Here is a 10,930-nt window from a genome sequence, read left to right on the forward strand (position 1 = left end):
AATGGAATGCAATGGAATGGAATGGAATCAACCTGAATGGAATGGAATGAAATGGAATGGAATAAACCTGAATGTAATGAAATGGGATGATATGGAAAGGAATGGAATGGAAGCAACCCGAATGGAATCAAGTGCAATGGAATCAACCCAAATGGAAAGGAATGGAATGGAATGGAATGGAATGGAATTGAATGGAATGTAATCAACCAGAATGGAATGGAATGGAATGGAATGGAATGGAAAGGAATGAAATGGAATGCAATCAAAACGAATGGAATGAATTGGAATGGAATGGATTGGAATGGAATGGAATGGAATGGAATGGAATCAACCCGAATGGAATGGAATGGAATGGAATGGAATGGAATGGAATGGAATGGAATCAACCGGAATGGAATGGAATGTAATGGAAGGAAATGAAATGGAATGGAATGGAATGGTATGGAATAAACCCGAATGGAATGAAGTGGAATGGTATTGAATGGAATGGAATGGAATCCACCCAAATGGAATGGAATGGAATGGAATGGAATGGAATGGAATGGAATGGTATGGAATGGAGTGGAATAGAACCAACCCAAATGGAATGGAATGGAACAGAATGGAGTGGAATTCGATGGAATACAATGGAATGGAATGGAATGGAATCAACCCGAATGTAATGGAATGAAATGGAATGGAACCAACCCGAATGGAATGGAATTGAATGGTATGGAATGGAATGCAATAGAATCAACCTGAAAGGAATGGAATGGAATGGAATCAACCCGAATGGAATGGAATGGAATGGAATGGAATGGAATGCAATGGAATGTAATCAATCTGAAGGCAATGCAATGGAATGGCATGGTATGGAATGGAATGGAATGGAATGGAATCAACCGGAATGGAATGGAATGGATAGGAATGGAATGGAATCAACCCGAATGGAATGAAATGGAATGGTATGTAATGTAAAGGAATGGAATCAACACGAATGAAATGAAATGGAATGGAATGGAATGGAATCAACACGAATGGAATGGAATGGAATGGAATGCAACGGAATGGAAACAACCCGAATGGAATGGAATGCAATTGTTTGGAATGGAATGGAATAAACCCTAATGGAATGGAATGGATTGGAATAGAATGGAATGGAACAAACTCGAATGGAATGGAATGGAATGGAATGAAATGGAATGGAATGGAATGGAATGGGATCGAGTGAAATCAACCCGAATGGAAAGGAATTGAATGGAATGGAAAGGAATCGAATGGAATCAACATGAATGGAATGGAATGGATTGGAATGGAATGGAATGGATTCAACCCGAATGGAATGGAATGCAATGAAATGGAAGGGAATTGGATGGAATCAACCGGAATGGAATAGAACAGAATGGAATGGAATGGAATCAACCCGAATGGAACGAAATGGAATAGTACGGAATGGAATAGAATGGAAGCAACCCGAATGGAATGGCATGGAATGGAATGGAATGGAATGGAATGGTATGGAATCAACCAGAATGGAATGGAATGGAATGGCATGGAATAGAATGGAATGGAATGGAATGGTATGGAATCAACCAGAATGGAATGGAATGGAATGGAATGGAATGGAAAGGAATGAAACGGAATGTAATCAAACCGCATGGAATGGAATGGAATGCATAGGAATGGAAAGGAATGGAATGGAATGGTATGGAATGGAATGGAATGGAGTGGAATGGAATGGAATAGAATGGAATGGAATGAACCCGAATGGAATGGAATGGAATGGAAAGAATGGAATGGAATGGAATGGAATGCAATGGAATGGAATCAACCCGAATGGAATGGAATGGAATGGAATGGAGTGGAATGGAATCAACTGAATGGAATGGAATGGAATGGAATGGAATCAACCCGAATGGAATGGAATGGAATGGAAAGGAATGGAATGGAATGGAATGGAATGCAATGGAATGGAATCAACCCGAATGGAATGGAATGGAATGGAATGGAGTGGAATGGAATCAACTGAATGGAATGGAATGGCATGGAATGGAATGGTTTGGAATGGAGTGGAATGGAGTCAACCCGAATGGAATGGAATGGAATGGAATGGAATGCAATGGAATGGAATCAACCCGAATGGAATGTAATTGAATGGAACGGAATGGAATGGAATCGAATGGAATGGAGTTGAATGGAATCAACCCGAATGCAACGGAATGGAATGGAATGGAATGGAATGGAATGGAATGGAATGGAATGGAATGGAATCAACCTGAATGGAGTTGAATAGAATGGACTGGAATGGAATGGAATGGAACGGAAGGGAATTAGCCATAACGGAATGGATAGTAACGCAATGGAATGGAATGGAATGGAATTAAACATAATGGAATGGAGTGGAATGGAATGGAATGGGATGGAATGGAATAAACACGATTGGAATTGAATGGAATGGAATGGAATGGAATGGAATGGAGTGGAATGGAATGGAATCAACCCGAATGGAATTAAATGGAATGGAATGGATTGGAATGGAATGGAATGGAATGGAATCAACCGGAATGGAGTGGAATGGAATGGAATGGATTGGAATTGAATGGAATCAACCGGAATGGAATGGAATGGAATGGAATGAAATGAAATGGAATGGAATGGAATCTAATGGAATGGAATGGAATGGAATGGAATGGTATGGAATAAACCCGAATGGAATAGAATGGAATGGAATGGAATGGAATGGAATGGAATGGAATCAACCCGAATGGAATGGAATGGAATGGAATGGAATGGAATGGAATAAACCCGAATGGAATGGAATGGAATGGAATGGAATGGAATGGAATGGAATGGAATCAACCCGAATGGAATGGAATGGAATGGAATGGAATGGAATCAACCCGAATGGAATTGAATGGAAAAGAATGGAATGGAATCAACCCGAATGGAATCAAATGGAATGGAATGGATTCAAACCGAATGGAATGGAATGGAATGGAATGAATTGGAATGGAATAAACCCGAATGGAATTGAATGGAATGGATTGGAATGGAAACAACCCGAATGGAATCGAATGGAATGGAATGGATTCAACCCGAATGGAATGGAATGGAATGGAATGGAATGGAATGGAATGGAATGGAATGCAATGCAATGGAATGGAATGGAATGGAATAAACCCTAATGGAATGGAATGAAATGGAATGGAATCAACCTGAATGTAATGAAATGGGATGGTATGGAAAGGAATGGAATGGAAGCAACGCGAATGGAATCAAATGCAATGGAATCAACACAAATGGAAAGGAATGGAATGGAATGGAATGGAATGGAATGGAATTGAATGGAAAGTAAACAACAAGAATGGAATGGAATGGAATGGAATGGAATGGAAAGGAATGAAATGGAATGCAATCAACACGAATGGAATGAATTGGAATGGAATGGATTGGAATGGAATGGAGTGGAATGGAATGGAATGGAATGGAATGGAATCAACCCGAATGGAATGGAATGGAATGGAATGGAATGGAATGAAGTAGAATGGAATCAACTGAATGGAATGGAATGTAATGGAATGGATTGGAATGGAATGGAATGGAATGGAATCAACCCGAATGGAATGGAATGGAATGGAATGCAACGGAATGGAAACAACACGAATGGAATGGAATGCAATGGTTTGGAATGGAATGGAATAAACCCTAATGGAATGGAGTGGAATGGAATGGAATAGAATGGAATGGAACAAACACGAATGGAATGGAATGGAATGGAATGGAATGGAATCAACACGAATAGAATCAAATGGAATGGAATGGAATGGAATGGAAAGGAATGCAATGGAATGGAATGGAATGGAATGTAGTGGGACAGAATGGAATCAACCCGAATAAAAGGAATTGAATGGAATGGAAAGGAATGGAATGGAATCAACACGAATGGAATGGATTGGAATGGAATGGAATGGAATGGAATGGAATGGATTCACCCCGAATGGAATGGAATGCAATGGAATGGAAGGGAATTGGATGGAATCAACCAGAATGGAATAGAATGGAATGGAATGGAATGGAAGCAACCCGAATGGAATGAAATGGAATGGTACAGAATGGAATAGAATGGAAGAAACCCTAATGGAGTGGCATGGAATGGAATGGAATGGAATGGAATCAACCGGAATGGAATGGAATGGAATGGAATGGAATGGAATGGAATGGAATGGAAAGGAATGGAAAGGAATGTAACGGAATGGAATCAAATTGCATGCAATGGAATGGAATGGATAGGAATGGAATGGAAAGGAATGGAATGGTATGGAATGGAATGGAATGGAATGGAATGGAATAGAATGTAATCATCCCGAATGGATTGGAAAGGAATGGAATTGAATGGAATGGAATGCAATGGAATGGAATCAACCCGAATGGAATGGAATGGAATGGAATGGAATGGAATGGAGTGGAATGGAATCAACACGAATGGAACGGTATGGAATGGAATGGAAAGGAATGGAATGGAATGGAATGGAATCCACTGAATGAAATGGAATGGAATGGAATGGAAGGGAATGGAATTAACCATAATGGAATGGAGTGGAATGGAATTGAATGGAATGGATTGGAATAAACCCGAATGGAATGGATTGGAATGGAAAGGAATGGAATGGAATGGAATGGAATCAACCCGAATGGAGTTGAATGGAAACTAATGGAATGGTATGGAATGGAATGCAATGCAATGGAATGGAATCAACCCGCATGGAATGCAATTGAATGGAATGGAATGGAATGGAATGGAATGGAATGGAATGGAATGGAATGGAATGAAATGGAGTTGAATGGAATCAACACGAACGCAATGGAATGGAATGGAATGGAATGGAATGGAATGGAATGGAATGGAATCAAACCGAATGGAGTTGAATGGAATCTAATGGAACGGAATGGAATGGAATGGAATGGCATGGAATTAACCATAATGGAATGGAGTGGAAAGGAATGGAATGGAATGGAATGGAATTAACCATAATGGAATGGAGTGGAATGGAATGGCATGGAAGGGAATGGAATGTAATAAGCACGATTGGAATTGAATGGAACGGAATGGAATGGAATGGAATGGAATCAACCCGAATGGAATCGAATGGAATGGAATGGATTCAACCCGAATGGAATGGAATGGAATGGAATGGAATGGAATGGAATGGAATGCAATGCAATGGAATGGAATGGAATGGAATGGAATAAACCCTAATGGAATGGTATGGAATGGAATGAAATGGAATGGAATCAACCTGAATGTAATGAAATGGGATGGTATGGAAAGGAATGGAATGGAAGCAACCCGAATGGAATCAAATGCAATGGAATCAACCCAAATGGAAAGGAATGGAATGGAATGGAATGGAATGGAATTTAATGGAATGTTAACAACCAGAATGCAATGGAATGGAATGGAATGGAAAGGAATGAAATGGAATGCATTCAACAAGAATGGAATGAATTGGAATGGATAGGAATGGAATGGAATGGAATGGAATGGAATGGAATGGAATCAACCTCAATGGAATTAAATGGAATGGATGGAACGGAATGGAATGGAATGGAATAGAATCAAACAGAATGGAGTGGAATGGAATGGAATGGAATGAAATGGAATGGAATGGAATGGATTGGAATTGAATGGAATCAACCGCAATGGAATGGAATGGAATGGAAGGAAATGAAATGGAATGGAATGGAGTGGTATGGAATAAACCCGAATGGAATGAAATGGAATGGTACTGAATGGAATGGAATAGAATCCACCCAAATGGAATGGAATTGAATGGAATGGAATGGAATGGAATGGAATGGTATGGAATGGAGTGGAATAGAACCAACCCAAATGGAATGGAATGGAACAGAATGGAGTGGAATTCGATGGAATACAATGGAATGAAATGGAATGGAATGGAATCAACCCGAATAGAATGGAATGGAATGGAATGGAATGGAATGGAATGGAATGGAATGCAATGGAATGTAATAAATCTGAATGCAATGCAATGGAATGGCATGGTATGGAATGGAATGGAATGGAATGGAATCAACCGGAATGGATTGGAATGGATAGGAATGGAATGGAATCAACCCGAATGGAATGAAATGGAATGGTATGGAATGTAAAGGAATGGAATCAACCTGAATGGAATGAAATGGAATGGAATGGAATGGAATCAACACGAATGGAATGGAATGGAATGGAATGCAACGGAATGGAAACAACCCGAATGGAATGGAATGCAATGGTTTGGAATGGAATGGAATAAATCCTAATGGAATGGAATGGAATGGAATAGAATGGAACGGAACAAACACGAAAGGAATGAAATGGAATGGAATGGAATGGAATGGAATCAACCCGAATGGAATGAAATGGAATGGGATAGAGTGGAATCAACCCGAATGGAAAGGAATTGAATGGAATGGAAAGGAATCGAATGGAATCAACAAGAATGGAATGGAATGGAATGGAGTGGATTGGAACGGAATGGAATGGAATGGAATGGATTCAACCCGAATGGAATGGAATGCAATGAAATGGAAGGGAATTGGACGGAATCAACCGGAATGGAATGGAATGGAATCAACCCGAATGGAATGAAATGGAATGGTACGGAATGGAATAGAATGGAAGGAACCCGAATGGAATGGCATGGAATGGAATGGAATGGAATGGAATGGTATGGAATCAACCAGAATGGAATGGAATGGAATGGAATGGAATGGCATGGAATAGAATGGAATGGAATGGAATGGTATGGAATGAACCAGAATGGAATGGAATGGAATGGAATGGAAAGGAATGAAACGGAATGTAATCAAACCGCATGGAATGGAATGGAATGCATAGGAATGGAAAGGAATGGAATGGAATGGTATGGCATGGAATGGAATGGAGTGGAATGGAATGGAATGGAATGGAATGGAATGGAATCAACCCGAATGGAATGGAATAGAATGGAATGGAATGGAATGGAATGGAATGCAATGGAATGGAATCAACCCGAATGGAATGGAATGGAATGGAATGGAGTGGAATGGAATCAACTGAATGGAATGCAATGGATTGGAATGGAATGGAATGGAATCAACACGAATGGAATGGAATGGAATGGAATGGAATGGAATGGAATGGCATGGAATAGAATGGAATGGAATGGAATTTTATGGAATGAACCAGAATGGAATGTAATGGAATGGAATGGAAAGGAATGAAACGGAATGTAATCAAACCGCATGGAATGGAATGGAATGCATAGGAATGGAAAGGAATGGAATGGAATGGTATGGAATGGAATGGAATGGAGTGGAATGGAATGGAATGGAATGGAATGGAATCAACCCGAATGGAATGGAATGGAATGCAATGGAATGGAATGGAATGGAATTCAATGGAATGGAATCAACCCGAATGGAATGGAATGGAATGGAATGGAATGGAGTGGAATGGAATCAACTGAATGGAATGGAATGGAATGGAATGGATTGGAATGGAATGGAATGGAATCAACCCGAATGGAATTGAATGGAATGGAATGGAATGCAACGGAATGGAAACAACCCGAATGGGATGGAATGCAATGGTTTGGAATGGAATGGAATAAACCCTAATGGAATGGAATGGAATGTAATGGAATAGAATGGAATGGAACAAACACGAATGGAATGGAATAGAATGGAATGCAATGGAGTCAACACGAATGGAATCAAATGGAATGGAATGGAATGGAAAGGAATGGAATGGAATGGAATGGAATGGAATGGAATGGAATGGAATGGAGTGGGACAGAATGGAATCAACCCGAATGGAAAGGAATTGAATGGAATGGAATGGGATCGAGTGGAATCAACCCGAATGGAAAGGAATTGAATGGAATGGAAAGGAATCGAATGGAATCAACACGAATGGAATGGAATGGAATGGAATGGAATGGAATGGAATGGAATGGAATGGATTCAACCCGAATGGAATGGAATGCAATGAAATGGACGGGAATTGGACGGAATCAACCGGAATGGAATGGAATGGAATCAACCCGAATGGAATGAAATGGAATGGTACGGAATGGAATAGAATGGAAGGAACCCGAATGGAATGGCATGGAATGGAATGGAATGGAATGGAATGGTATGGAATCAACCGGAATGGAATGGAATGGAATGGAATGGAATGGTATGGAATGAACCAGAATGGAATGGAATGGAATGGAATGGAAAGGAATGAAACGGAATGTAATCAATCCGCATGGAATGGAATGGAATGCATAGGAATGCAAAGGAATGGAATGGAATGTTATGGAAAGGAATGGAATGGAGTGGAATGGAATGGAATGGAATGGAATGGAATCAACCCGAATGGAATGGAATAGAATGGAATGGAATGGAATGGAATGGAATGGAATGCAATGGAATGGAATCAACCCGAATGGAATGGAATGGAATGGAATGGAGTGGAATGGAATCAACTGAATGGAATGGAATGGATTGGAATGGAATGGAATGGAATCAACACGAATGGAATGGAATGGAATGGAATGCAATGCAATGGAATGGAATCAACCCGAATGGAATGCAATTGAATGCAACGGAATGGAATGGAATCGAATGGAATGGAGTTGAATGGAATGGAATCAAACACAATGGAGTGGAATGGAAAGGAATGGAATGGAATGGAATGGAATGGAATGGAATGGAATGGAATCAACCGGAATGGAAGGGAATGGAATGGAAGGAATTGAAATGGAATGGAATGGAATGGTATGGAATAAACCCGAATGGAATGAAATGGAATGGTATTGAATGGAATGGAAAGGAATGGTATGGAATAAACCCGAATGGAATGAAATGGAATGGTATTGAATGGAATGGAAAGGAATCCACCCAAATGGAATGGAATGGAATGGAATGGAATGGGATCGAGTGGAATCAACCCGAATGGAAAGGAATTGAATGGAACGGAAAGGAATCGAATGGAATCAACACGAATGGAATGGAATGGAATGGATTGGAATGGAATGGAATGGAATGGAATGAATGGATTCAACCCGAATGGAATGGAATGCAATGAAATGGAAGGGAATTGGATGGAATCAACCGGAATGGAATAGAACGGAATGGAATGGAATGGAATCAACCCGAATGGAATGAAATGGAATGGTACGGAATGGAATAGAATGGAAGCAACCCGAATGGAACGGCATGGAATGGAATGGAATGGAATGGAATGGTATGGAATCAACCAGAATGGAATGGAATGGAATGGAATGGAATGGAAAGGCATGGAATAGAATGGAATGGAATGGAATGGTATGGAATGAACCAGAATGGAATGGAATGGAATGGAATGGAAAGGAATGAAACGGAATGTAATCAAACCGCATGGAATGGAATGGAATGCATAGGAATGGAAAGGAATGGAATGGAATGGTATGGCATGGAATGGAATGGAGTGGAATGGAATGGAATGGAATTGAATGGAATCAACCCGAATGGAATGGAATGGAATGGAATGGAATGGAATGGAATGGAATGGAATTCAATGGAATAGAATCAACCCGAATGGAATGGAATGGAATGGAATGGAGTGGAATGGAATCAACTGAATGGAATGGAATGGAATGGAATGGATTGGAATGGAATGGAATGGAATCAACCCGAATGGAATGGAATGGAATGCAACGGAACGGAAACAACCCGAATGGAATGGAATGCAATGGTTTGGAGTGGAATGGAATAAACCCTAATGGAATGGAATGGAATGGAATGGAATAGAATGGAATGGAACAAACACGAATGGAATGGAATAGAATGGAATGGAATGGAGTCAACACGAATGGAATCAAATGGAATGGAATGGAATGGAATGGAAAGGAATGGAATGGAATGGAATGGAATGGAATGGAATGGAATGGAGTGGGACACCATGGAATCAACCCGAATGGAAAGGAATTGAATGGAATGGAAAGGAATAGAATGGAATCAACACGAATGGAATGGATTGGAATGGAATGGAATGGAATGGAATGGATTCAACCCGAATGGAATGGAATGCAATGGAATGGAAGGGAATTGGATGGAATCAACCGGAAAGGAATAGAATGGAATGGAATGGAATAGAATCAACCCGAATGGAATGAAATGGAATGGTACAGAATGGAATACAATGGAAGAAACCCTAATGGAGTGGCATGGAATGGAATGGAATGGTATGGAATGGAATGGAATGGAATGGAATGGAATGGAATAGAATGTAATCATCCCGCATGGAATGGAACGGAATGGAATGGAATGGAATGCAATGAAATGGAATCAACCGGAATGGAATGGAATGGAATGGAATGGAGTGGAATGGAATCAACACGAATGGAACGGTATGGAATGGAATGGAATGGAATGGAATCCACTGAATGGAATGGAATGGAATGGAATGGAAGGGAATGGAATTAACCATAATGGAATTGAATGGAATGGATTGGAATAAACCCGAAAGGAATGGAATGGAATGGAATGGAATGGAATGGAATGGAATCAACCCGAATGGAGTTGAATGGAAACTAATGGAATGGTATATAATGGATTCAACCCGAAAGGAGTTCAATGGAAACTAATGGAATGGTACGGAATGGAATGCAATGCAATGGAATGGAATCAACCCGAATGGAATGCAATGGAATGGAATGGAATGGAATGGAATGGAATGGAGTTGAAGGGAATCAACACGAACGCAGTGGGATGGAATGGAATGGAATGGAATGGAATGGAATCAAACCGAATGGAGTTGAATGGAATCTAATGGAACGGAATGGAATGGAATGGAATGGCATGGAATTAACCATAATGGAACGGAGTGGAACAGAATGGAATGGAATGGAATGGAATTAACCATAATGGAATGGAGTGGAAT

The sequence above is a fragment of the Pan troglodytes genome, chromosome 1, assembly GCF_028858775.2.
Source record: "Pan troglodytes isolate AG18354 chromosome 1, NHGRI_mPanTro3-v2.0_pri, whole genome shotgun sequence".
Classification (NCBI taxonomy): Eukaryota; Metazoa; Chordata; class Mammalia; order Primates; family Hominidae; genus Pan; species Pan troglodytes.